Genomic DNA, 15,053 nt, shown 5'->3' on the forward strand with positions numbered 1-15,053 from the left:
CGCCGACATACTTCACTTTGGAAGCGACAGCAGGTGAGAGGTGAGAGAGTCCCACGGTGACCAAGTGTATTCTGTCAGTGGCCACGATCTGAAGAAAGTGCTGTTCCCAGTGGCAACATGTGAGCTGCACATTGCAAGTTACGGGTGGGCTCGGAAACTGGGGCTCTAAACAGCTGGGGAGACGGTGGGAGCTGGGGATGGGTCGGCAGGTCTGTCTGCTATATCCAACCTGTTACAAAGGGGTCGTTAAAACAATGGTCTACTGCACTGTTTTTGTGAAACAGTTAGGAGAGAAAATTAAGACCGCATTTGAAAGGGGATTTTGGGAAGCAGCCTTGTAAAGGTGCCCAGTGAGTTAGAGAAGGCTTGACAGGAATTTCAGCGTTCCAAGTGTGAGCGGAGAATTGACCAGAATGGTAGGAGGCGGGGTTGTAGGGTGATGCGTGGGGGCCAGGCAGAGTTGAAACACGATAAACTTAAACATTGGGCCAGCAGTGATGGAATTAGACAAGGCCAAGGAGGGATTTCAATGTTCAGATATAAACAAATAATACCTTCACGACGGAGAAATACAACCGGAAAGAGTGCTTGCCACTCACAATGCCATCTGTGGCCACTCAGGGAATTTAAACTGAGTTCTCCTAATTTTGTGCGGATTATAAGGGAGGCAGACCATCAGTTGCGGGAAAATCTGTGTTTAACCTGTAATTGATTCAGCTGTTCTTTGTCCCATTGTTACCAATGAAATGAAAATCAGGAGGAATGTAAATTGGGCATGAAATTTCATCCATCTTCTTTGGTCACCCAAATTCAAAACTGGTCTCCTCACTGAGCGACCTTGTTCTGTACACTCCTACATTTATTAAAGCTGTGAAACTAGTGTGATGTTTTAAAACCATTTTCCGACAAACAATACGACATTTGATACCTTAAGTTAAATAGGAGGTGTGCCTGGTGAACAGCTAATCACCATGATATGTATTCCACAGATTCTGAATAATATAATATAAACCCAATCTCTAAGCAAGCTTCTGGTTAAACCAGAAATATTTCCAGAGCTTGCCCTTGAAAGGTGATTGACATGGCATGCCATACCATTTTTAATTAATAATTTTGAATTAGTATACTTGAATATAGAAGAATTGTCTGGCAGGTCACCTGGCTCATTGAGTAAATAGACACAAAGTGCTGGAATAACTTGGATAAAAAGGATAGAAATGTCACCTATCCTTTTTCTCCAGAGATGCTGCCTGACCCGCTGAGTTGCTTCAGTACTTTGTATCTATCTTTGGTGTAAACCAGCATCTGCAGTTCTTTGTTTCTGCACTCCTTGTGTTTCCAGGTTTCTCAGCCTCCAGGTATCATTTTCCCCTTTCTCCCCTCAATAACAAACTAGTTTTATTTTTGGTACACAAAATTGCTGGGGAAACTCAGCGGGTGCAGCAGCATCTATGGAGCGAAGGAAATAGGCGACGTTTCGGGCCGAAACCCTTCTTCAGACAGAATAGTTTTATTTTTGCCTTGCTGTTAAGGAGAACACATTCTGCAAAATGCCAGGTGATAATCCAGTTTGCACAGATGACAAACTGGATTATCACCTGGCATTTCTGAAGACAATCATCAGTCATCAGAAGACAGTTGATTAGCTGTGCCTCGGTACACATGACAATAAACTAAACTAAGTCTGGTCCATCCAGTTTATCACTGTTACACAGGTTAGCATTAATTGCATCAAACAGTGCCTCATGCCATTGAAATGTAAATATTTTCACAAACTACTGGAGGAGCTCAGCAGGTTGGACAGCATTTGTGGAGAGAATGGAGGTACTATTTTGGATCAATCTGAAAGGTAATCTGTCAGTTCCTTCCACAGTTGCTGCCTGTCATGTTGAGTTAAGACCATAACACAGCGTTTCTCAATTTTTTTAACCCTTGCGCAGCCCTTGAAATAATTTTCATGTCTCAGGGAACCCCTACATAAAAATTATAATATATCTTTATTAATCTCTTTCTTTCTCTTTCATAAACTTAAAGTTCATAAGGCAAACATAATATGTTTTTCTGTTAACTGGACGGTCAGACATTTTTGTAAAACAAAAAAAAAAAAAAGAAAAAATGATAAATAACGATAGATAACAATCAAATAAAACTGAAGCAAATAAAGGCAAACAGAAGAACTAACCTTGGAGGGGAGAGAGAGAGAGAGAGAGAGAGAAAGAGAGAAAACAACACGCATAAACTTTTCGTAAACTAACAAAAACGTACATAAATAAACTTTTGATAAACTAACAAAAATAAACATAAACATTTTTTAAAATTCAGATTACATCCCTAAATGATGGGTAAAAATTACTAAATAACGTGGGTGAATGAGGGACTGTACCTGCACGCCAGGAAACACAGACAAGACATGCGTCTGTACTCAATCGAGTCACTTGATACACAAATCCATCACGTGCAGCTCCTGTCCACTGACCACTAAAGGCCGTTTCACACTGGCGCTGTATAGACGTCGCTTAATATATTCCATATGATTATTATACTTTTAAATGATATAACAGGTCGAAGACTATTATAATACCCAAGAATTTTCCAAGAATATGCAGTATGTGTATAATAAAATTACAAATATGAAATTAAACATAAAAATGACTCAAATGCATTTACATATGATTAGCCTATTTATCACTATTCCTCTCTGAACCCTTAGCGACCTCTCGCGGAACCCTAGCGTTCCAGGGAACCCCGGTTGTGAAACGTTGCCATAAGACGTAGGAACAGAATTAAGCCATTCAGCCCATCAAGTCTATTCTGCCATTCAGTTAAGGCTGATCTACCTTTCCCTTTCAACCTCCTCCTGCCTTCTCCCCATAACCTTAGGTTCCTGATTAGGTAGGGAGTCAATCAATCTTCGCTTTAAAAATACCCAATGTTATGTCTTGGCCTCCACAGCCATCTGTGGCAATGAATTCCACAGATTCACCACCTTCTGGTGCAATAAATTCCTCCTTTTCTCCATTCTAAAGGTACGTCCTTTTATTCTGAGGCTGTGCCCTCTGGTTCTAAACTCTCCCATTACTGAACACATCTTTTCCACGTCCACACTATCTAAGCCTTTCATTACCTAGTATGTTTCAATGAGATTTCCCCCCTCCTCATTCTTCTAAACTCCAGCGAGTACAGGCCCCGAGCCTTCAAACGCTCCTCATACATTAACCTCCAGCACTTTGTGTTATGCTCAAGATTACAGCATTTGTAGTTTCTACTGTCTCCATATAAAGTTTTCAGTTGCACTGAGGTGTATTTCAAAGGAAATGCTGGCTTCACATTTGACACCTACAACAATCTGAACCTTGAATTATTGTAAGGAATCTATTGATCCTTGGACAAAACTGAAACTCCAAAAGAACTGCCAGAGGGGTTTATTTTGAATATTTTGCTGTGGTTCCACATTAAGATTTACCTGATTTCATAATATTGGCTATCTATGCACTGTTTCATTAAAAAATCAGTTCAAATCTTAATGTTATGGATTCCAAGGATTAGCTATTTTTCATTTCAAACATGTAGGCAGTAAGCAAATGATCACATTGCTGATTTCTTTTAAAATGAGCTTCCTATTTCTGTAATTAAACTACTTGCTAAATAACATTAACATTTCTTTTTACGCCCTGAGCAAGCAGATGTACAATATGCCGTCACTGTGGGTGTTCGAGTGGAGGAGGTAGTTTGTTGATATAATGGATAAACAGTTTCCACCTCGGGCAATAACTTTGAGGGTCGGTACAAATTATTTGTGTATTCTCAGATGACAAATGTTCCTCTGTGGAATTTTTTAAATTGTTTAATAGTCCTACGACTTAGAAGGATACCATTCAGCCCATTGTGTCTGCTGGCAATCCCGTCGGTCCCATTCCCTTGCATATTTATTGATAATCTATTTTCTCTCGCATCTACATCAACTACCCCGATTCTCTGTTTACGAGGGGGAATCTATAATGGCATATTCACATCCCTGTTGGGATATGGGAAGAAACTGGAGAACCTGGCAGAAAACCCACAAGAGAACATGTTACCTCCATGGACAGCACGCCAGGTCAGCTACATCTAGAGACACGAGACTGCAGACGCTGGAATCTGGAGCAAAGACGCTGCATCAGGATTGAGATTGTAAAACAGAGATAGCCTGTACTGAGAGGGAGGGGTGAGGTTGGGTCTGGCAGGAGATAAGTGTTACTGTTGTAGGAAGGAATAGCAGATGCTGGTTTAAACCAAAGATAGACTCAAAATGCTGGAGTAACTCAGGCAGGACAGGCAGCATCTCTGGAGAGAAGGAATGGGTGACTTTTCAGGTTGAGACCCTTCTTCAGACTGATGTCAGAGGAGAGTGAGATACAAAGATAAGGAGGGTTGAGATGAGTGGAACCTGTTGAGGATGGGCAAATGTAATCTGGTGGGGTGGGTGACAGCAGCTCTAACAGCTATATCTGCCTTGATGTACTTTGGCACCAGTGAGACAGGCAGAGTGGTTAGTGGGTGGCTGGGTTGATATGTTTCATGACTACTCACTCCTGGTTGCTGCTAGAGTCAGTTATTAAAGATGGGATAGCAGCACATTTGGAAAGTGGTGAAATCATTGGACAAAGTCAGCATGGATTTACAAAAGGTAAATCATGTCTGACGAATCTTATAGAATTTTTCGAGGATGTAACTAGTAGCGTGGATAGGGAAGAACCAGTGGATGTGGTGTATCTGGACTTCCAGAAGGCTTTCGACAAGGTCCCACATAAGAGATTAGTTTACAAACTTAAAGCACACGGCATTGGGGGTTCAGTATTGATGTGGATAGAGAACTGGCTGGCAAACAGGAAGCAAAGAGTAGGAGTAAACGGGTCCTTTTCACAATGGCAGGCAGTGACTAGCGGGGTACCGCAAGGCTCAGTGCTGGGACCCCAGCTATTTACAATATATATTAATGATCTGGATGAGGGAATTGAAGGCAATATCTCCAAGTTTGCGGATGACACTAAGCTGGGGGGCAATGTTAGCTGTGAGGAGGATGCTAGGAGACTGCAAGGTGACTTGGATAGGCTGGGTGATTGGGCAAATGTTTGGCAGATGCAGTATAATGTGGATAAATGTGAGGTTATCCATTTTGGTGGCAAAAACAGGAAAGCAGACTATTATCTAAATGGTGGCTGACTAGGAAAAGGGGAGATGCAGCGAGACCTGGGTGTCATGGTACACCAGTCATTGAAAGTGAGCATGCAGGTGCAGCACGCAGTGATGAAATCGAATGGTATGTAAGCTTTCATAGCAAAAGGATTTGAGTATAGGAGCAGGGAGGTTCTACTGCAGTTGTACAGGGTCTTGGTGAGACCACACCTGGAGTATTGCGTACAGTTTTGGTCTCCAAATCTGAGGAAGGACATTATTGCCATAGAGGGAGTGCAGAGAAGGTTCACCAGACTGATTTTTGGGATGTCAGGACTGTCTTATGAAGAAAGACTGGATAGACTTGGTTTATACTCTCTAGAATTTAGGAGATTGAGAGGGGATCTTATAGAAACTTACAAAATTCTTAAGGGGTTGGACAGGCTAGATGCAGGAAGATTGCTCCCGATGTTGGGGAAGTCCAGGACAAGGGGTCACAGGCAGCTTAAGGATAAGGGGGAAATCCTTTAAAACCGAGATGAGAAGAACTTTTTTCACACAGAGAGTGGTGAATCTCTGGAACTCCCTGCCACAGAGGGTAGTCGAGGCCAGTTCATTGGCTATATTTAAGAGGGAGTTAGATGTGGCACTTGTGGCTAAGGGGATCAGAGGGTATGGAGAGAAGGCAGGTACGGGATACTGAGTTGGATGATCAGCCATGATCATATTGAATGGCGGTGCAGGCTCGAAGGGCCGAATGGCCTACTCCTGCACCTAATTTCTATGTTTCTATGTTTCTATGTTTACTTGCTCAAGATAGAGAGTCACAAAATGCTTGGCGCCAACCTGAATGCTTCAATGTCAGCTTGAGGAGCCTTGGATCAAAGATTCCCATGGTATAGTGATGAAACTGCATTTTGGAAATTAGTTAGAAATCTGTCTTTTGCTTGAAAATGGCTTGTCCAAATGGTTGTCAGAAGTTGTTGCTTTGGGAATCTGACTATGTTAGTCTGGGAACGATGATTATTTGCTTACTGTCTACGTTTGAAATTAAGAAAAAAGGAATAGCTAATCCTTAGAACCCATCCCGTTCTTCCTGTGGATTTGTAGGATTTTGCAGACACCATTACTGGTGCTTATCCCATACTTTGAGGTGCCTGCTGTAATTTGCCCATCTCTCTACAATCAGGGTGGGGATTTCTGGACCATGTTAAAGCTAGAGCATGGTGCTGGGTTTAAAGTCTCAGTTTAAAAACACTTTTCTGGAGAAAGCCAAAAGATATGCTGATGTGTTTGAGGTGGATCTTGTCATCATTATTTGCTTAATCTGAAAGTTGGCTCCCAGGTTAAAGGAAGTGATCTATCTATATTAACCCAGGACTTATGATAGATGTTTATTATGAGGGGTGGTGGTTTGCAGTGATGGCAGGATGGTGAAGGCCCTTAATCTTCTAGATATAAAATCAAAAAATGGCAATTCCAAAAATCTGACATTAAAACAGAAAATGCCAGGAAAACAACAGGTCAGGCAGTATCTGCAGATGAAAGAGAAGGCAGTTACTGTTTAGGTTTTAGGACTTAAAACATTAATTCTACCACTCTCACACAGTTGCTGCCTGACCTGCGGTATTTTCAGCATTTTCTGTTCTTAGCAATCTTTTGGATATTTATTCTGAGTACCAATTGTAGTGGATTTTGAAGCTGACCAGGCATTACAGAAAATGTACATGCAAGGAACTGCCGATGCTGCAATCTTGAGCTAAACACAGTGGTGGAATATTGCAGTAGGTCAGGCAGTATCTGTAGAAGGCAAAGTTTCCGGTTGAGACCCTTCTATTGACTGATTGTAGGTGGGGGGAGGGGTGAATGCTGGGAAAGATGTGGGGAAAGTTAACTTTCCTAGCACTGTCCTGCCCGCACCTCTTTTCCAGTATTCTTAATCCCCCCCACCACCCCACACCCAACGACAATCAATCTGAAGAAGTGCCCTGACCCAGAATGTCACCTATCCATGTCTTGCAGCAATGCTGCCGGACCCCACTGAGTTACTCCAGCACTTTGCTTTGACTGTGCAAAACGTATAGTTCCTGTTGTTGGGGAGCACCAGATTTTGGTTGGAACTATTTGCTACGTCCCATAGACTAGCTCTACTGTTGTGGGAAGGGTTTTGTAGTGCACAGAGCTTTCTTTACCTGGTTTGGAGTCCTGGTGTATTTATTATTCCGCAGAGGCATTGCAGTTACTGTTTTGGAGGCAAATTGAGGGAGGTGTCACAGCAGTCTGGCAGTTGTTGGTTCCTGAGTGTCGCCCAAGTCACATGACATCTTTGTACTCATTGCTCGGATGATGATGTAATCTGGGAGGTGCCAGTATCTGGACTGGTATTGACAATATGGTGAAATAAGGAGCTGGTTTACAAAAAAAGTTACAAAGTGCTGAAGTAACTCAGCTGATCAGGCAGCATCTCCAGAGAACATGGATAGGTAACGTTTCAGATCAGGACTCTTCTTCCGACTGATTGTGGTGGGGTAGAAAGCTGGAAAAGAGGAATGACAGTACAAAGCCTGGCAACTTGTAGGTAGTACAGATAAATGGGATTTTTGATAGGCAGGAGAAAAGTCAGAGATGAAAAAACAAAAGGTGTGCGATTATGGAAAAAGTGCGATTTGTGAAGCCAGAAGATGGAATATACGTGGAAAGGGAAAGGTAGGGGAAGGGCAGAAATATGTGTACATCCAGCTGGGGCACAGGGAAGAGAATGGGGTGCTGGGGGAAGGGAGGAGGGGTGGTGGTGGTTTATGTTAGTTACCTAAAGTTGACAATATGGTCATGTTCTAAGTATTTTGTCAGAGGGAGAATCTATATCTTTCCCTAAACCTCCTATGCAAATTACTTCTTTTCAGAACTCTGTCCTTTCCAAATTTGGTGTTGAATTTACTAAGGAAGATTATCTTAAGATTTGCCAGGTGAATCTAGGATCTTTGAGGTGAATTGTTTGAGGTTTGACAAGAATTCCTGTTTGGCCTGTCTGATGCTTCCTGGGTAGAAGACTGTTGAATACGAGTTCCGTGAGAGGGAGATTCCTGAGGTTGTTTAACTCATGGGAAGTTGCTACAGTTCATGACTAATGCTTTCTGGATTATTAAACTAATTTTGTTTAGATGACATTCTTCCAATTTTCTGTTGAGAGTTGGGGAAAGGAGCCAGGGTTCTTTTGTTTCAATGTAACCAACGTAAGAGAGGCATAGCCGAAGTCCATGCGAGTGCCCGTTGCTGACCCTTTAACTTGAAGAAAGTGAGAGGAGCCGAAAGATAGGTTGCTTAAAGCCCCTGTCCCACTTAGGAAACCTGAACGGAAACCTCTGGAGACCTTGCGCCCCACCCAAAATTCGAAACCGGCCTCGACTAATAATAGGTTGCTGTTTTAAAAATCGGTAATTATTTAGTCGAAGCCGGTTGCGATGATAGTTGAAGGTGGTTACCGGAGGTTGCAGGTAGTGGAAGGTAAGACCTCCGTGGTGGAATAAAACTGGGTGGAAAAAAGGTTAATATTAACATAAGCATGTTAATATTAATTGGGCATGCTCAATCATAGTTGCAGAGTTCTTTTAGCAGAGAAATTTTTTTTTTTCTTACAATAATTTTATTTTAATCATTCTGAACCATGAGAGCAGGGAAGGAACAAGTTAGGTGGATGTTACTAAAAGTACATCTACTGCTGTTAGCAGCAGCCCTTTTGCTTCATCAGCCTTTCAAGAAAGGCAGAAGGGAAAGTTCAAGGGTGAAGAGGAAGTAGAAGAAGAGGTGTCAGTGGGTGAAGCCCTTCTTGCAAAGATGATTGATGCTTGGACAGTATGATAACCTGATGAATGTGCTGCAAGAGGAGGATTTGTCTGCATTTAAAAACATTTTTTTCCAGCAGGGGACCCACAGTTTCCTTCAGCTCATTAAACAGCTCAGGTGTGATTCGTAGAAAGTTTTTAAATGCTACATCCTTGCTTTTTCTTGGCCAGGGTTATTTGAAGTTGAGCGGTTGCTCAGAAGATGTGCTGCCAGACTTTAATCAATAAACTTGAACTAAATTTTGTGTGAACCCATTTAATGCTTTAGGAAGGAGACGAGGAGGAATTTCTTTAGTCAGAGGGTGGTGAATCTGTGGAATTATTTGCTGCAGAAAGTTGTGAAGGCTGTGGAGGCCAAGTCAGTGGATATATTTAAGGCCGAGATAGATAAATTCTTGATTAGTACGGTTGTCAGAGATTATGGGGAGAAGGCAGGAGAGTGGGGCTAGAAGGGAGAGATAGATCAGCCATGATTGAATGGCGGAGTAGATTTGATTAGCCGAATGGCCTCATTCTGCTCTTTAATCACATGATCTTATGAACTGTTGCTTCTATTTATCTTGTTTTGGAGAAGGGACATGCCAATCTTCTGTATCAGTATTCCATACAACAATATTGGTGAGAAATGTCCTACACATCAGGGTGCAAATGAGCTTGAGCAAGAAGATAAATAACTAAAATTGCTGGGTTTTGCTTGTCACATGTGCCTTCAGTGAATCAGGATACCCTGCCTACCTGCTCCACAGTAACACTACACTTAATTACAACTTTCCCAGTAAGATTAACCTTGAGGTATAGCTCTGGTAAGTGGCAATAGCAGCAAGAAAACAAGATGTTACCTTTGCATAGTAGCACTAATGTGCAAAACATTTCACAGTGATGAATATAAATCTTGTAAGACACGTTACCAATAAATCACATATATATTTATTCACAAAGTATATAATTTTGAGGACATTTTATAGCTTGGAGCATAGATCCTCGAAGCCACAGAGTGGAAACCCCAGGAGAAATTTGAGCACATTGATGAGAATTTGAAATGCCTGTGGGCGGAGAGTTAATGCAATGTGTAAAGAATGGATAATGTGAGAGTTAGTGCGAGACGGGGGATTAATTTTGGGTGAACTTGAGTTTCTGCACTGTGGTGCAGAAGATGGTTCCAGGAAATGTTTGGAAAAGTCACTGATGATGAATAATGTTGTTGAGGTGGAAGTGTAGTAAAACTTCAATGTATCATTGGCAATGGAATGAGAAGGGTAAAGCCAGGCGCTATTAGTATACATGTGGAATATGATGTGAAATGTGTCCTCCATTTTGCCTACCAATCCCTCCAATTTACTGATCCATTGGATATAGTTTTTTGGGTACAAGTATTTCTGGATAAATTGCGATAGTGTTCAAAAACAATGCATGACGTTGACAGGAAAAACAGGCCAAATAATGTGTGAGAGAGTTATAGTCAAATCAGACCTTGTTCTCGTTCGGCATTTCCAATGTAGCCTTCGTGGCATTGACTGAATATGCTTTTCAAATGTTTCTTTTGCTTAGATTGCTGATAGATTTAAAACAAAATATGGAAGACTAAAATTGAACTTTCAGCCAGTCTGGTGCCTCACTAAGAAAATGCACCAACTGACTTGAATACAGGACGGCGTGGAACCATGGACTGTACTGCATAATGTGATCTCAGCTTCTAAACAGCAGTGTTCCAAGTGTTGGGAGGGCTCCTGTTGCTGGTGCTGATTAAATGATCTCTGCTGGACATGGACTTGGGCGAGGATAGGCATAAGTTCTGGTGCTCACAGTTTGCACTCTGATATATAGGGATGTGGTACAGTAGAAATTTAGCAAAGCAGATTCATGGGAATATTTAACATGTATTATTTCTAATGCATTTACTAATTCAGGCCTGGAAAGAAAGTAACCTGAAAGAATAATTAATCTAACCTGTTGAGATGATATTTGAATTGAATTCAATTCCTGGTGGACTGTGATTCAACAACCAAGAGTGTCTTTTAAATTAGTACCAAATTGACATTTTCACTTGAGGCATTGCGATATCTAGTGTGAAAGCAATTGCTCACAAAATTATTTACTATGCTGTAAAGATCTTATCAGTAAAAAAAAAAAAGATACAGTTACAGGAGTTGGAAATCATTAAAAAAAACACACATAGGCTTTAAAATGTAATTATATTTGGCTGAACAGAATGTTCAATTTTTATCCTCTTCTCGGAACCTATCCTCTTGAGCAGTGTGCAGTCTTTGTAAGGTATGCAGTTTCTTCAGTAGCTGCATCACTAACCTGCAGTGCTATGACCCCCGCCAATGTCACCAGGATTGATGTGCAATTCAGTACAATATACACGAACAGTTGTGTATGTGAAATCAACTTTTTATTCGTCTCATTGCTGAAGAAGCTGGATGAAATTCAGCCTGTCTCAATCTGAGAGTATAATTTGGGATACTTAAAAGAAATCTAAATATGCACAGAATTAGTTATATTTGTAAGGGTACAACTATGATACTCCATATCTTATTTTGGTAGGTTACTGTAAATTCAAAACCATTCTGGTATTTTTTTCTGGACTCTGTGCAAAACTGCATAGGTTAATGGAATGTGAGGCCTGTTTAGTTATCAAGACCCTGGAGATAAGATATTGGTCACTGATTAGCTAAAATCTGGAGGACACCAATAGAGTTATTTACTGCTTACAGAGTCTGCGTTTGTAACCTGCAGATCTATATTACTGTTCTGTTCTGATTTAAAATGTCTGCACAGACAATTAATACTGCAGCTTTAAACATTGATTTTATTGCCTGTGATCTTCCCTCCAGTAGAACCACTGTCTGGAACCCCGTTCTTTCTGCATGTAAATTCATACACAGGTTTGTCCATCACTCAAAACAAATTAATGAATAGTTTTGTTTTTTTAACGAATGTACCCTTGAAATGTCCATTGTTGAAAATTTAGCTCTTTGGAAGAAACTGAGACAGAAACAGCCCATCTTGAAATGACTAAACATTGCCTAATCTTTAAAGCACTTGAACTTTGCTATTGGTAATTTGTATGCAGTTGTTTGCTTATTATTTTAAAATGTGTCATTCTTGGTAGCGCTTAGGCTAACTTAGCAGAGGATGGGACTCTAAGGATAGAGTCGGAAAAGACGGAGCCAAGGTGGGAATAGAAGGTGGAGGTTCAGGTGAAAGGATATTTGGAAATTCAACTAGGAAGGCCATAATGCAGAGCAAAGACAAGGTAATGATACAGCAGTGTGTTTCGGGAAGGGGCAGTGCATACAAGCTAGCAAATAGGTAGGATAATGAAAAATGATAGCGTTCTTAATTTTCTTATCTTAATGTGCACAGTAATCATGGCAAGATTGATCAGTTGACAGTACAAATAGAAATAAATGGGTATGGTCTGATTAGCTATTGTAGAGTCATGGTTGAAAAGTGACCAAGGGCGGAAACTTAGAATTCAGGGTTATTTGTCATCCCAGAAGGTTAGGCAGCAAGCAAAAGATGGTGGGGAGCTTTGATAACAAAGGATAAAATGCCTGCTGTAGTGAGCATTGATATTGGCTCAGAAGCTCAAAATGTAAAATGAGTTTGGGTGGAAATAGCAACTGGTCAGGGCAAAAGTCAGCACTTTCACAAAGCCAATGGTATGAAGATGAAATTGGCTAAAGTGAAGTTCTACTCTGGATTAAAGGGTAAGTGGAGGTATTTTAAAAATCTTAGTAAAGGTATATTCTGGTGAGAAAGAATGCTCAATGAGAAGAAAGCACCATCTATGTCCAGCTAAGTAAGGTAAAGAGGGATTCAAATTGAAAGAAAAGACAAAAAAATAAAACTCACATAATCTGGCACCATTTGGTGTCAGACCGTTAGATTTTCAGGACTACTGGATTTTACTCAAAATCCTTGCATACTTTTAATTCACTTTATTAGATGTTATATGGTGTAAATAGATATTGTGTAAAATATAATTCACAGTGCATGCTGGATTGAATGGGAACCAGGTGAGCCAGATGGGGAACAGTGGGAATTTATTTCAATAGTGCATGGATATATCAGAGTTTTATTGTACAGTGTTGAGAAGTTTAATGGTTGGCTAGATGATTAGGATCTTTTTTTCTAGAAGCCTGGAAAGGATGAGTGAAAAAAGTATAGAGAGATAGAGAGTGAACTTGCAAATAAAATAAAGCAGACAGGAAGAAATTGAAAATGGCACAGAATAGCTTATGATATTCCTCAAAGGATGACACTGGGGATTTAATAATGGAAAATAGAGTAGTGACAGAGATACTAAATAATTATTTTGGATCAATCTTCATTTCATAAGACTCAAAGGACTCTAGGGTTGGAGGAACTTTTAAACAAATAGAAATATATGGAAAAGGCAACCTAATGGATTAAAATGCTTACAAATCCCTTGGATCTGTGGATTTACATCTAAGGGTCTTAAAGGAAGTGGCTAGAGACATGGTAGATGTTGGCTGTAACCAACTAAAATTCCAGACGTCCCACAGAATTGGTAAATAGCAATTGTAATACTAAAAAAACGAGACAGAAAGTGGAAACCTATAGCCTAACAGCAGTCATTAGGAAAATCCTGTAATCCACAGATAAAGGAGATAATAACAGGACAAAATGAAAATCATAAGATGATCAAGCAAATTCATTAGATTTATAAAAATATAAATTGTGTTTTTCAACTTTAGTAAACATTTTCTTTAATAAATGCGTTTCTCCCCTGCTGTCGTACTCACACCTATTTCTCTCGTCCCCTCTCCTTTCATTTACATTTCCTCCTCAAGCTTTACAATTCGCAACTCTTCGATCTGTAAACCAAAGGGCCTGTTTCCATCCTGTATCTCTAAACTAATCTGTATTTCTAAACTCGAGCTCTCCAGACTTGGTAACATCAACGTAAATCTTTTTTTGCACATTTTTCAGTTTAGTAACATCCTCCTATGGTAGAACTAGCAGAACCGTACACCGTACTCCAAATGTGGCCTTATCATTGTCTTGTCCAGCTGTAACATGTACTCACCCTGACCAATAAAGACAAGCAGTCCAAACCCTGCCTTCACCAACTGTCTACATGTCAACTTTGTGGAACTTTCCAGGGCCCTACCACATACCGTGCAAGTTCTGCCCTGGTTTGACCTACCAAAATACAACACCTTGCATTTATCTTAATTAAACTCAATCTGACATTCTTCGGCCCATTGACCCAGTTGATTGTGTGTAATCATGCATTGTCTTTCTGCTGGTTGGTTAGCACGCAAAAAAACTTTTCACTGTACCTGCACACGTGACAAAAAACTAAACTCAACTCGGTTATTATCTTTGAGGAAATAGTTCCGAATAAGGAGTAGCTCATTTCAGATGGAAATAACAAAACATTTTGCTTTGTGACTCTTTGGAATTCTCCTCCACAGGATGTTGTGGGGACAGTCATTTGAACATATTGAAGGCAGAGATTGGCAGATATTTAAAGGACGAAAAGGGCCTTGGGAGTGACTAGGGTTAAGATTGAGTTGACGATGATTGTATTGAACGGCCGATCAGGTTTGAGAGGCCAATTGGTCGACTTCTGTTGCTGTCATTTGAGTTCTTTTGTCTGGGAATTCTCCACTTAAAATTTGTAGAAATAAGTTAAGGTGAAAGATGCAAGGTACCATTTAACAGCCACTACTCATTTCCATATTTTGGTTTAGAGGCCTTGTATAATCAAAGTTTAAAAACCTGATTAATTCTTATGGTTATATTTTGTTTTTAGTTAATTTCTCTAAGCTATTCCTTAATTTGTGAAAGGGATTTGTACCCGGGAAACATTATTCTTCAGCAAAATTTCCAAACATGTTTTGACCAGGTTTATTTTTCATTCTCAGCATTTGATACAATGTATTCCTCTACAACATTATACACTATTTGTTATAGAAAAAAACATCTTTGTTAATCAAAGACATATCCCCAAAGAGTCGATGGCATTATAATGATAATTCATAAATGGAATACTCAGCAATCAAAAAAATTATGTCTTTA

The 15,053-nt window shown here is 40.2% G+C and overlaps 1 protein-coding gene across 4 annotated transcripts in view; it reads left to right on the forward strand.

Annotated features, from left to right (window-relative positions):
- LOC116984662 (uncharacterized protein C11orf24 homolog) overlaps positions 1-15,053 on the forward strand; it is a 38,747-nt gene that overhangs the window by 6,351 nt on the left and 17,343 nt on the right. The window contains exon 1 of one of the 4 annotated variants that reach the window (XM_033038955.1): positions 7,523-7,637. The exons of 2 other annotated variants lie outside the window; for them this stretch is intronic. The gene's annotated coding sequence lies outside the window, so the exon portion shown is untranslated. Of the gene's footprint in view, positions 1-7,522; positions 7,638-11,226; positions 11,374-15,053 lie in introns of those variants that run through there. One more of the 4 variants, XM_033038953.1, reaches the window with a different exon arrangement.

This window comes from Amblyraja radiata, chromosome 20 (genome assembly GCF_010909765.2).
Source record: "Amblyraja radiata isolate CabotCenter1 chromosome 20, sAmbRad1.1.pri, whole genome shotgun sequence".
NCBI lineage: Eukaryota > Metazoa > Chordata > Chondrichthyes > Rajiformes > Rajidae > Amblyraja > Amblyraja radiata.